Source organism: Parasteatoda tepidariorum, chromosome 6 (genome assembly GCF_043381705.1).
Source record: "Parasteatoda tepidariorum isolate YZ-2023 chromosome 6, CAS_Ptep_4.0, whole genome shotgun sequence".
In the NCBI taxonomy this organism is placed as follows: Eukaryota; Metazoa; Arthropoda; class Arachnida; order Araneae; family Theridiidae; genus Parasteatoda; species Parasteatoda tepidariorum.
The window spans coordinates 76929638-76941191 of record NC_092209.1 but is presented as its reverse complement, the minus strand read 5'-3'; the positions used below and the strand labels follow the sequence as shown (position 1 = coordinate 76941191).

The 11554-nt window shown below is 28.6% G+C and overlaps 1 long non-coding RNA gene across 1 annotated transcript in view; it reads right to left on the bottom strand.

Moving 5' to 3' along the window:
* Nucleotides 1-4915: 4915 nt before the first annotated feature.
* LOC107436718 (uncharacterized) overlaps nucleotides 4916-11554 on the bottom strand; it is an 11336-nt gene continuing 4697 nt past the window's right edge. The window contains exons 2-3 of the long non-coding RNA XR_006226287.2: nucleotides 8716-8843; nucleotides 4916-5304 (exon numbers count right to left, since the gene is read on the bottom strand). This is a non-coding gene — a long non-coding RNA (uncharacterized lncRNA). The remainder of the gene's footprint in view (nucleotides 5305-8715; nucleotides 8844-11554) is intronic.

Genomic DNA, 11554 nt, shown 5'->3' with positions numbered 1-11554 from the left:
TCGCTGCGATTTGCATTCGGTTCACCTCATTGAGAGGCAAGCGCTCTATCCCCTGAGCCACCACGACCCTAACCGGTACATGAAAGAATAACGTGTTTTTAATGTTGAGCATTGTTCACTCCCTGGCTGTTTGATAATAGTGGGGAGACTTCTTCGCTTTTAAAGCCTATGATTTATCCCAACAATTTCTAACCGCTCATGCCATAAAGGGGTAAGTTGAGCTCTGCTTAAATGAAATACAGCCATACATTTAAACAAAATAGCCATTGAAAATATCGTCTGGAGGGTGGGTATGGGTTAGCAAAACTGTGGAGGTCATTTTCCCGAGATGCTTCTCCATGCATAGCTAGCTTAATACTGCATACTTTTTGAACCAAATTTTAATCCAAATAATTAAAAACAGTGTTTTATTAAGTGAATTTTTGAATATCCTGTATTGTAACAACCAATTTTATATTTCAGGAAAAATAGAAACTTAGCAGACGCATACAAATGTAACAAATACGCACAATAAAAAAGTGAGCACACTGAATAACTTATGATCATATTTTCACGTATTAAGACTTAATGATTCGAAGGCCAAACCTTAAAAATGTTAATAAGTTTTTGCAGACGAAGTTACGTACTGAGCATGCTTTCTCTCAAAAAACATAACCTTTTTTCAACGAAATCGAATTTTTGACTCTCAAAATATGAGGGCTAGTCCCAATAATATGGTCACGAGAGCCGTTGAAAATTTAGGAACCGTAATTTTACTATAATTCCTTTATCCACAGATATTTCCATGCAAAGAAAAAAAATTTAAAAAGTTAATTATTATTATTTTCTTTATTAATAGTCGATAAAACCTTGAAATGCAAAGTATACAAATTTCGACATCCATTTAAAGAAAGTAATTTTAATTGACAAAATGCAAAATTTGAACGAAATCGATAGAATAGAATTGGAGAAATCACATTTTAAAAAAATTCGTATATTTAAAATATAATTTTTCAAGAGCATACTGCTAACAGTCATACATGTACAGGATATGGTTGAGTTCTAATTTAAAAATCTAAACACAGACAAAACTCACAACTTTCATAATAAATATCGCTGCAATCACTTTTGAGTATGAAATTTCAATAAGTATTCCTCATCAGAATGTAATACTGTCAATGCAAATCTAGAGTTAATTTTAGAACACCTTCATAATACCGCTTAGAAGGAAAATACGCATCTGTAAAATTCCTATTGAAATGAAATTAAGCTTAAATTAAAGAACATAGTTGAAAACCTTAGATATGATAAAAATTCGCCGCTGCTTCCTTTTTTTAAACTAACAAAACTTACTAGTTACTAAACAAAACTATTTCACGTGGATGCATGGCACAACGGTTATGTTTTCCGAGATTCAAATCCCAGCTTGGAAATTTGAGTTTTATCTCTAAATTTCGGTTTTAAAAAGGCGAATAACTATTTAGTATGTTTTATTCAATTTTAAAAAATATATTATTTCATAAATTAATTTTTTTTTAAATTAAATCTTTCAAAACAAAGGAAATAATGTATATTCATTACTTTTATTAAGTAATTAAAATATATAGATTATTTTCAAAAAAATTACAATTTTAAATTTTCTTTTAAACTAAATTTTTTGTAATATGCAATTTAATTTTTTATTAAATTTAATAACGAAAATATAAACAAAAGTATAGTGTTAAAAAAAGAAGAGTAAAATTGTTGTAAACTTGCTCAATATAATGATTCATTACGCTTCATAATTTTGAACTGCGGCTGTTCATAAACCATATAATACAGTGTGTTTATAAAGTCCCGGACCCATTTTGATGTTCAATAACTCATAAAATAATAAAGATGGATTAAAATTAATAACATAAATGGTTAGATAGACACAAAAAGTTTCATGACCCTTGTCAATGAACTTCGACGTGTGCCCCCTTCGTCGCATGGAGAATATCAAGTCGATAGTCAATTTCACGCCAGGTAGCGGCAAGCATGTCGGCATCCACGGAGGCTATTGCGGCTGTAATTCTGGCTTTTAGGTTATCAATGTTCGACACGATCTTCCTGTAAATATTGTGCTTTATAAATCCCCAAAGAAAAAAGTCTAGCGGCGTTATATCAGGTGATCTGGGTGGCCAAGGAATTGGGCCTCCTCGTCCAATCCATCTTCCTGGAAAATGGTCATTCAAAGAACTACGAAAGATGATACCCCAATGAGGTGGTGCACCATCTTGTTGCAAAAAGGCGTGTGGCTGAAGCTCTTCTAGTTGTGGAAATACGAAGTTTTCCAACATGTCTCAGTATAGGACTGATGAGACCAATGACTGATGAGACAGGAAGATGGATTGGGCGAGGAGGTCCAATTCCTTGGCCACCCAGATCACCTGATATAACGCCGCTAGACTTTGTTCTTTGGGGATTTATAAAGCACAATGTTTACAGAAGGATCGTGTCGAACATTGATGACCAAAAAGCCAGAATTACAACGCAGTAGCCTCCGTGGATGCCGACATGCTTGCCGCTACCTGGCGTGAAATTGACTATCGACTTGATATTCTCCGTGCGACGAAGGGGGCACACGNCATGTACAGGATATGGTTGAGTTCTAATTTAAAAATCTAAACACAGACAAAACTCACAACTTTCATAATAAATATCGCTGCAATCACTTTTGAGTATGAAATTTCAATAAGTATTCCTCATCAGAATGTAATACTGTCAATGCAAATCTAGAGTTAATTTTAGAACACCTTCATAATACCGCTTAGAAGGAAAATACGCATCTGTAAAATTCCTATTGAAATGAAATTAAGCTTAAATTAAAGAACATAGTTGAAAACCTTAGATATGATAAAAATTCGCCGCTGCTTCCTTTTTTTAAACTAACAAAACTTACTAGTTACTAAACAAAACTATTTCACGTGGATGCATGGCACAACGGTTATGTTTTCCGAGATTCAAATCCCAGCTTGGAAATTTGAGTTTTATCTCTAAATTTCGGTTTTAAAAAGGCGAATAACTATTTAGTATGTTTTATTCAATTTTAAAAAATATATTATTTCATAAATTATTTTTTTTTAAAAATTAAATATTTCAAAACAAAGGAAATAGTGCATATTCATTATTTTTATTACTTAATTAAAATATATAGATTATTTTAAAACAATTGCAATTTTAAATTTTCTCATAAACTAAATTTTTTGCAATATGTAATTTAATTTTTTATTAAATTTAATAACGAAAATATAAACAAAAGTATAGTATTAAAGAAAAAGAATGGTAAAAAAGAATAATATGGGTAAAAAAGGAATAGTTAGTATACTTGTTATTAACAAAATCATTCCTGTATATTTAAAAATAATTACGAAAAGAAACTTTTTTTTGTTTTCATTTTAACAGAATTTTTACCTTCTAATTTATTTTCTTAATCATACGTCATTTACTACAATGTTTCCTAGAAATTTTTCCTGAAATATTTAATATTTTTTTGTTTCTGTAATTAAAAGTATCTTAATAAACTATTTCTGAGTATAAAGTATCAAAACTTACACTCAAAGAGATTTTTATGCGGAGATGTAAATGTAACTTAACGTTGCGTATGAGACAATAATTCATTTAAAAATGCTTACCTTTTGTAACGAAGATTAGTGAAAACTTTTCTGCCGGCAAAAACTCTCAATAATAGCTCTCAGATTATGTATACAAGTTTAGATATTTGAAGAATTACTTGTTCAGCTATACGAGACCATGAAACAAAAGATTTTTAGCACAGTCTCTTAACACAGATATAGTATCACTCTATAAATTTAAAAAAAATCAAATGAAAATAATATTTTTAAAAACCACGTTTTTGTAGTGGAGAATAATAATTAAAAAACAAAAATTTGAAAAACGAAAAACGTGGGGAGCATGAAATACACAACAGTAACAGTATGTGTGCTCATGAGAATATGTGTATGTATATCTGTAATTGTATCTGAATGTGGATGTGGAATATGTTTATGTATATGCATGTGTATGTGGATGTATATGTGTATGTGATTCTGCATGTGTATGAGTAAGAAAATGTGTATATGTATGTGTATATGTACTGTTATGTATTTCATGCGCCCCACGTTTTTCGTTTTTCAAATTTTTGTTTTTTAATTATTATTCTCCACTACAAAAACGTGGTTTTTAGAAATGTTATTTTGATTTTTTTTTTTTTGTACTCACTTCCAAAATCTCAATTTTTTCACTCTCTGTACACAAAACTTTTCAACTGACATGTGGCACTAATTTGAAATAATCGAATCGACAGCAAATGACAAGCACGAAAATATTAATTTTTCTTTAATTTTAATTTTATTTTACTTTGTATGTCCCTTTTCTCTTCATTTTCATGCCTTGTCATCCAATTCTGAACTATGTGCCAAATTTGAAGTCTGTAGCTAGTGGGCAAGTTAGTTTAAAATCGATTACAAAATTCCACCCGAACAGACTACACGAAGGCAAGTTGATATAAGCTTGGTAATAAAATAAACAGGTCAATTAAAAAAAATGCATTCTTTTCTATTAAAATATTAAATAGTATACACTTTTACAGTAAATATGCAAAATTTCAAACATGTTTAAGGAAGTTAAAAATTTTCATCCCGATGTCCTTTTTTTTAATTTTATTTTTTTATAGGATACAGCAGTTTATTGTGATCTTAATAAACAATAAATTAGAACAATATTTTGCAAAAGTTAAACAATTTGAAAAAGGTGCAAGTAATATATTTCTAATTTAATGGATACTAAAATTGTTGTAAACTTACTCAATGTAATGGTTTATTACACTTCATAATTTTTAACTGTGGCTATTCATAAACCACATAATATATTCAAAAAATATACCAATGAATAAAAAAATACAAGAACAAAAAGATTCTTAACAAAACCAATAGCTTTAATTAATACCTATTTAACATATATAAACACACATTATAAAAAGTACAAAAAATGACATAAAATAGCTTTCTCCATCATAATGTATTTCACATAATAGTTGCTCATGAGTATGTTACAATTAAGTTGTTAAAGAAAAACAGGCTCTTAAGTTTACAGTATAATTTTATACAACGCAGCATGCACAAAATATGCAGGCCAGTCCTACAGCTACACAAATGACTGCGCCCAATGCCAAAAAAGCTGCTCCAAAGTTTTCCATGATTTTGGCTACGTTTGCAAATGTGTATTTTGATTCTGAGTTTTCGATGTAATCTTCCTGTATCCTAGTTGAATTTGGTAGCAACCTCGCTGCACTGAAGGTATCAACTGGAAAAAAAAATGGGCTGGTTGAAATCAAAGTCCGAATTTTAAATACAATATCTGGATTTTGTCAAAACGTAAAGTGCAACAGGAAACTGCCATTCAAAATCCACATTATTATGAACATGTTGCAAAGTTGTTTAAGAAAAAGAGTGTTTTAAAATTTTGTATTGTCTTTTTTATGCTCATTTATTTATTTTCATAAAACCTCTAGGTGAATCTTTTTTTATAGTGAATCTTTTTTTATGAGTGTGCCAGTTAAATTACGGTTTGTTGTGTTTAGTTGTCCAGTGTACAATTTGTCAATTTTTCTTTCTTTAAAAAAACTGTAGAGCATTGCTTTGATCTTGAACTTAAGAATTAAATCATGTAAGTATACTCGCTGTTTAGTAATTAATTTGCTTTTTAATTAAAACAAGGCAATTTCTTACAATCGATTACATGGAATTCATTAATGAAAACACCTACTCACAACATTTGAGCAAATTCAATATATTGAGAAAAATTTCATATGTTGTCATTTAGTTTTGTTCTTTCTAAACTCGCATTTACGTACTTTCCAATTAAAAACCAGCTTTTCTTACAAACTAGTATGGGCCAGTCTCCTTTATGAAAATTTCATAATGGTTAACAATTTCAAAATCGTACTTGTTTCTGAATCCACTGAACTGATTGTTTAAATCTAGTAAGTAGAGTAATTTAAAATAACTCTTGCGTGCCACATAAATACACGTGCCACCAAGTGGCACCCGTGTCATAGGCTCGCCGTCTTTGTGCTAGTTTCTAGAATACATCCTGAAGCAACAGTGAGAAATTTCATATCTTACTGAAACCTTTAAAAACAATTTTTTATATAGTTGTCAAGCGTTTCTAATTCTATTACCCACGATTTAAATTACATCTTTACTTTCTTTAAAATTACATTCCTTGCCATATGTTGTCTCGTTGTTTAAAATCGCATTCTCTATGATATGGTGTCTCATTTTTGAAATCTTTTTCTCTGTGGCATGGTGTCTACTCGCTTAGTTTGGATTCGGATTTCTGTCCCCCGAAATATAAGAAATAGCCGGAATTTAAGAAGTAGGGTAACATTAGCTTTGTCAGGAAAGCGATCCAAAGTTTGAACCCCATAATGTTTATTACACTTTTTGCGTATTTCGCCAAATTGCGAAAACTTTTTAAGCGAATTGAAAAAAGTTTGCACTCAAAGTATGCATTCATTTTTGAATAAACACGTATATTCAAAAATATTTCAATTTTAATTAACTTTCAATTTATATTTATTTTTGTCTGATAATTTTATTTGTTTGATTTTTTGTGTGTCTGATTTCGTAACTTAAAATATCGTCCGCACTAATAAATTAGCATATTTGAGGTCACCCTTTCAAACCAATTCGATTGAGTCCTAGAACGTAAAGATCCGATGATTAGATCAACAGTTACTCAGGTTGGTAGTAACTTTTTTGCACACTGTACATCGATAATCAATGTACAAAAAAAAGCAAAAACTGAAAAGTTTACGCCAAACCCATTACAACTTAGAAATATAACGTTAACATTGCAATATATATTTTATATATCATGATTTAACCAAACTGAACATAATTTCAAAATTAAAAAAAATAATAACTTTATCATTAAGTCATATGCTTAAAAAACTGTGTTTAAGGAATATTTAAGGAAAAATAAACAATAAGAAAAAAATAATAAAAATATTTAACCCTTTTTTCCTAATTTAACAATGTTTTTAATCCTAAAGCTTTACTTGGTCATCCTGAAATTTAATAAACATGGTAATTGAGAAGTATAACCAACTGTAACAAGAAATAACATCGGGAGAAAACAAAATCATTCAACAAAAACAATACATTCTGAAACATAGTATTTTTTTCTCATCATCACTGTTATTCTTATTTAATGTTTTATGTGTCTCTTTTTATAATTTCATGTATTTTATACTTTTAAAGAGTGACTTGATAGCTAGTTTTGTAGATTCTGTATGTGGCTCCAAGGGATGTTGTTGGTTTCTTTCTGTAACAATAAAGCTTCACGCTTTTCTGCAGAATTCAACTTTTTAGCAAATCAGCGTCCAATATATTTAACAAAATTTGGTACAATTTAATTATTTAAATAGCATTGTAAGTTGTTGTTTTCGTTTTGCGCACCTTTACAAAGTGATTGTTAATGTAAAAATGCAATCGGATTGGTCGGAATCCTCATTGGTCAAAGTTTTTAATTGAAATTAAAATTTATGAGAAAAATAGAAAATTTAATTCAAGTAACCTTTCGGATAGTTTTATGACATTATGTATATCTTGTTATTTGAGTCCAGTGGATTTTGTTCCATGAACAAAATGTGAAAAAATACAAATTGTGTTAAAATATATGCTAAATACTAAAAATTAAAGTGTATCATTGTTACATAATAATTAAAAATAACTTAAGATAAAGAAATTAATTAAATTAAATTAATTATTTTTTTAAAAAATAATTCAACGCATTTATGTGTCTGTCCTAGGCAACGAATTTCTAAGTGAAACTCGCCTTTTTATGCCATTATTCAAATCTCGGATCTCAAAATTATATATGTGACACAATTTTTTTTAAAGAAAAAAATTAAAAAATTAACGCATTTGTGTGTTTCTCCTAACCAATGTATTTTTATGTAAAAATCGCCTTTTTCTGCCATTATTCATATCTCGGAACTCAATAAGATATATGTCACGCAATTACTTTAAAATAATTGAACGCATATATTTGTTTCTTCTAAGCAACGTAAATGTAGGTAAAAATCGCTTTTTTTTCTTCCTTTATTCTAATCTCGCGTCCCGTGATAACGTATGCAGCGCAATTGTTTTTTTTTAAATAATTTTTGTTTCTTTTACGCAACATATTTCGAAGTAAAAGCTAACTTTTCTGTCATTTTTCAAATTTACGGTCTCAAGATAATGTATGTAACGCATTTTTTTAAAAAATAATTCTACACATTTATGTGTTTCTTTTAAGCAGCGTATTTTTAAAGATAGACTTTTCTGCTATAATCTATTCTCGGGTCTCGTGATGATGTATGAAACGAAAATATTCTTTTGAATAATTCAACGCATTTATGTGTTTCTTCAAAGCAACGTATTTCTAAGTAAAAATTTACTTTTCTGCTATTATTCAAATCTCGGGTCTCCGAATAATGTATGCAACACAAGTATTTTTTTAAATAGTTCAACGCTTTTATGTGTTTCTTCTCAGCAACGTATTTCTAAGTTAAAATCACCTTTTTCTGCCATTATTCTATTCTCGGGCTAACAGAATGATACATACAACGCAAATTAGCTATTTCATATTTCTAAGGAGTGACTGCGTGTAAAGTTGGTTAGATAGTTTAATTTACTCTGAATAGTTAAAATATTTCAAATGACTTACATTCTTCCTCATATGCATCTCTGGGATAATACATAATGATCATGAGCAAAGCCACAACAAAACAGAAGATGAAGCCAGCTCCAACTGCTAATCGTTGTGTCATTTCTTCAGGCCATGCTCTCTTCTAACTAAAAAAACAACAACCCTTATTTTATCAACTTAAAAAGGAAAATTCAGTAATTTGTAAAATTTAAAGAGTAATTTGTAAAGGGATTAGTGATTTATGGAGAACTGCACGATTTTAATTTATTTACATTTAGAGGATACTCACCGTAATTTCTCCGCATTTCCCCCCCCCCTTAAAATCGATATTTTTCTTTAAAAAAATATCATTTTACTTATATATATTAAAATTTAATTTTATTAGAATTGTATGCAAAATAATTTTGTTAGTAAAATCATAACGAAATCAATGATTATCTAAATGTAAGAAATATTCAACTGTACTTTTAAAAAAAATATATTTAAACTTAGGAATACAGAATGTGTATTCCTAAGTTGAAGACAGAATAACAAGTGACTTTAATTACTAACATTACATAACATAACCTTATTCCATGTAACAGTTTAAATTAGAGACGATTTTTATCTTTCTCTTAAAAATTTAGATATAAATGTTAAGATTTATAACTGGCAACATCTTATCTCTTTCGTTTATTTTTTTTTTATTTTTATTTATTTATTGTTACTTTTGATATCAAGTTAAGCGCGAGTTTTTAAGATGAAAATCTAGAGCGAAAGACATAAAATTTTCTACAATAACTTTCGGACCAATTGAAATTTCTAAATGAAATCTCATTAAATTCATAAATCAAACTTTCAACGCGTCAAATGTTAAGTCCGTAATTGAATTTCAGCAGTTTTCATTACAACCAAACATGGTATTTTTTCATTAAAAGATAAATAGTTGGTGTGGGGGATGGTAGCTACAGACCATGTCAACCGTCATCTATGTAAAGGTACCCCGACATAGAGTCGAGTTAACATGTCTTATATACTAGTGAATTGTAGTTGTAATTTTACAGTGGTAGATACGCTACAGTTGGTAATTTTGTTAAACTAAATCGAATGCAATTTTTTTTTAATCCTTCGAATTTTTTGTGAATTTTTCTTGCACCATCGTAATTTTAAGTTTCTAAGTCATATAGATTTGGTGCAGCAAAGCAAAACGTTACGTAAATTTCAAAAAAAAAAACGTGAGAAAAAATCACTCAAAACTGCAATAACTTTCGAACAAATTGGATCTTTAAAAAAAATTCTGTATACAGTTCATAAACAATATATCCTTTTCCGCACACTAAATTTCAGCTCTGTAATTGCATTTCTTCGGACTGTAGAGCTACCCGCATGGTATATTTCTGGAACTAATGAACGAATGTTAAATGCTTTCCTGTACAGGTTTCTACTAACCTTCGTAATCTCAAGTTTCTGAACCTTATACACTGGTGCAAGAATTTAAGAGAATTTGCAAACTTGGTCGATTATCTCTAGAACTACTGAACCGATATTAATGAAAGTCGATATGTACAATACATTGATACATCTGTTATATTTCTTGAATAAAATTTAATAAAACAATTATAGTAACATCGGATTTTAAAAAAAAATCTTTCTGGAAAAATATTTCAAATAAATATGTTTTATTCATATAGTGAAAAATATGCCTGAAATTTTAACGAACATCATTTTTTAAAAATGATATCAAATCTTTGGCTCTTACGCTTGTTAAATAAAATTTAATAAAACAATTAACAATATCGTATTTAAAAAAAAAACATTCTTTCTGGAAAAATATTTCAAATAAATATGTTTTATTCATTTAGTTGACAATAAATATAAAAAAATTTATAAAAAAGTTTCATAAATATTATTTTTTTTAAAAAAATTAGATCAAAATTCTGTTTCTTACATTTGCTGAATAAAATTTAATAAATAATAATTACAATATCGTGTTTTAAAAAAAAAACTCTTCTTTCTAAAAACATTTTTAAAATAAATATGATTTATCATTTAAAAGCAAATAAATATGAACAAATTCATAAAATATTTATTTATCCACAATTGCTGGTCATCCGATTTCAAAATAATTGTTTGAATGTTTAGCATAGCAGTGTTCTTAAATCTATTTGAAAATGAAAAATTAATTTTTAATTCATCAAGAAATCAATCTAAATAAGGTGATAGCTTTGAATTACCGAATATTTTCAAGCATTTCTCTTTTTATCTACACTTAAATGATTCAGACCATCATGATCTGAATAAACACACCTGTGACTTTGTCAACATTGTTCAATGCGGGCAGAAACCCTCATAAATGCTTTATTACAAGAACATAAGAACAATAAATGAACATGTTTTTGCTCCCATAAAGTCTAATATTCACCGAGAAAAAAAAACTCAAGTAAATACTTCTAACATACTCTTTACGATAAAACAAAAATAGTAAGAGGATAATGACCACGTTTTTTGTAAAAAGAGATAATAATGTTAACCCAATTAACCATTAATATTTAAGGGTAACGTTCAATAATTATTAATTACCAGAGTTGGCCAAAAATGTAATCGATTACATTTTTTGATTACAGTAATCAATTACTTGTAATCATGATTACAATTTTCAAAAATTTTGATTACAGCTGTAATCATGATTACAATATTGATTACAGTAATCAATTACTTGTAATCGTGATTACAAAGTTTGATTACAGCTGTAATCATGATTACATAGTCGATTACAGTAATCAATTACTTGTAATCATGATTACAATTTTCAAAAAATTTTGATTACAGCTGTAATCATGATTACAATTTTGATTACAGTAATCAATTACTTGTAATC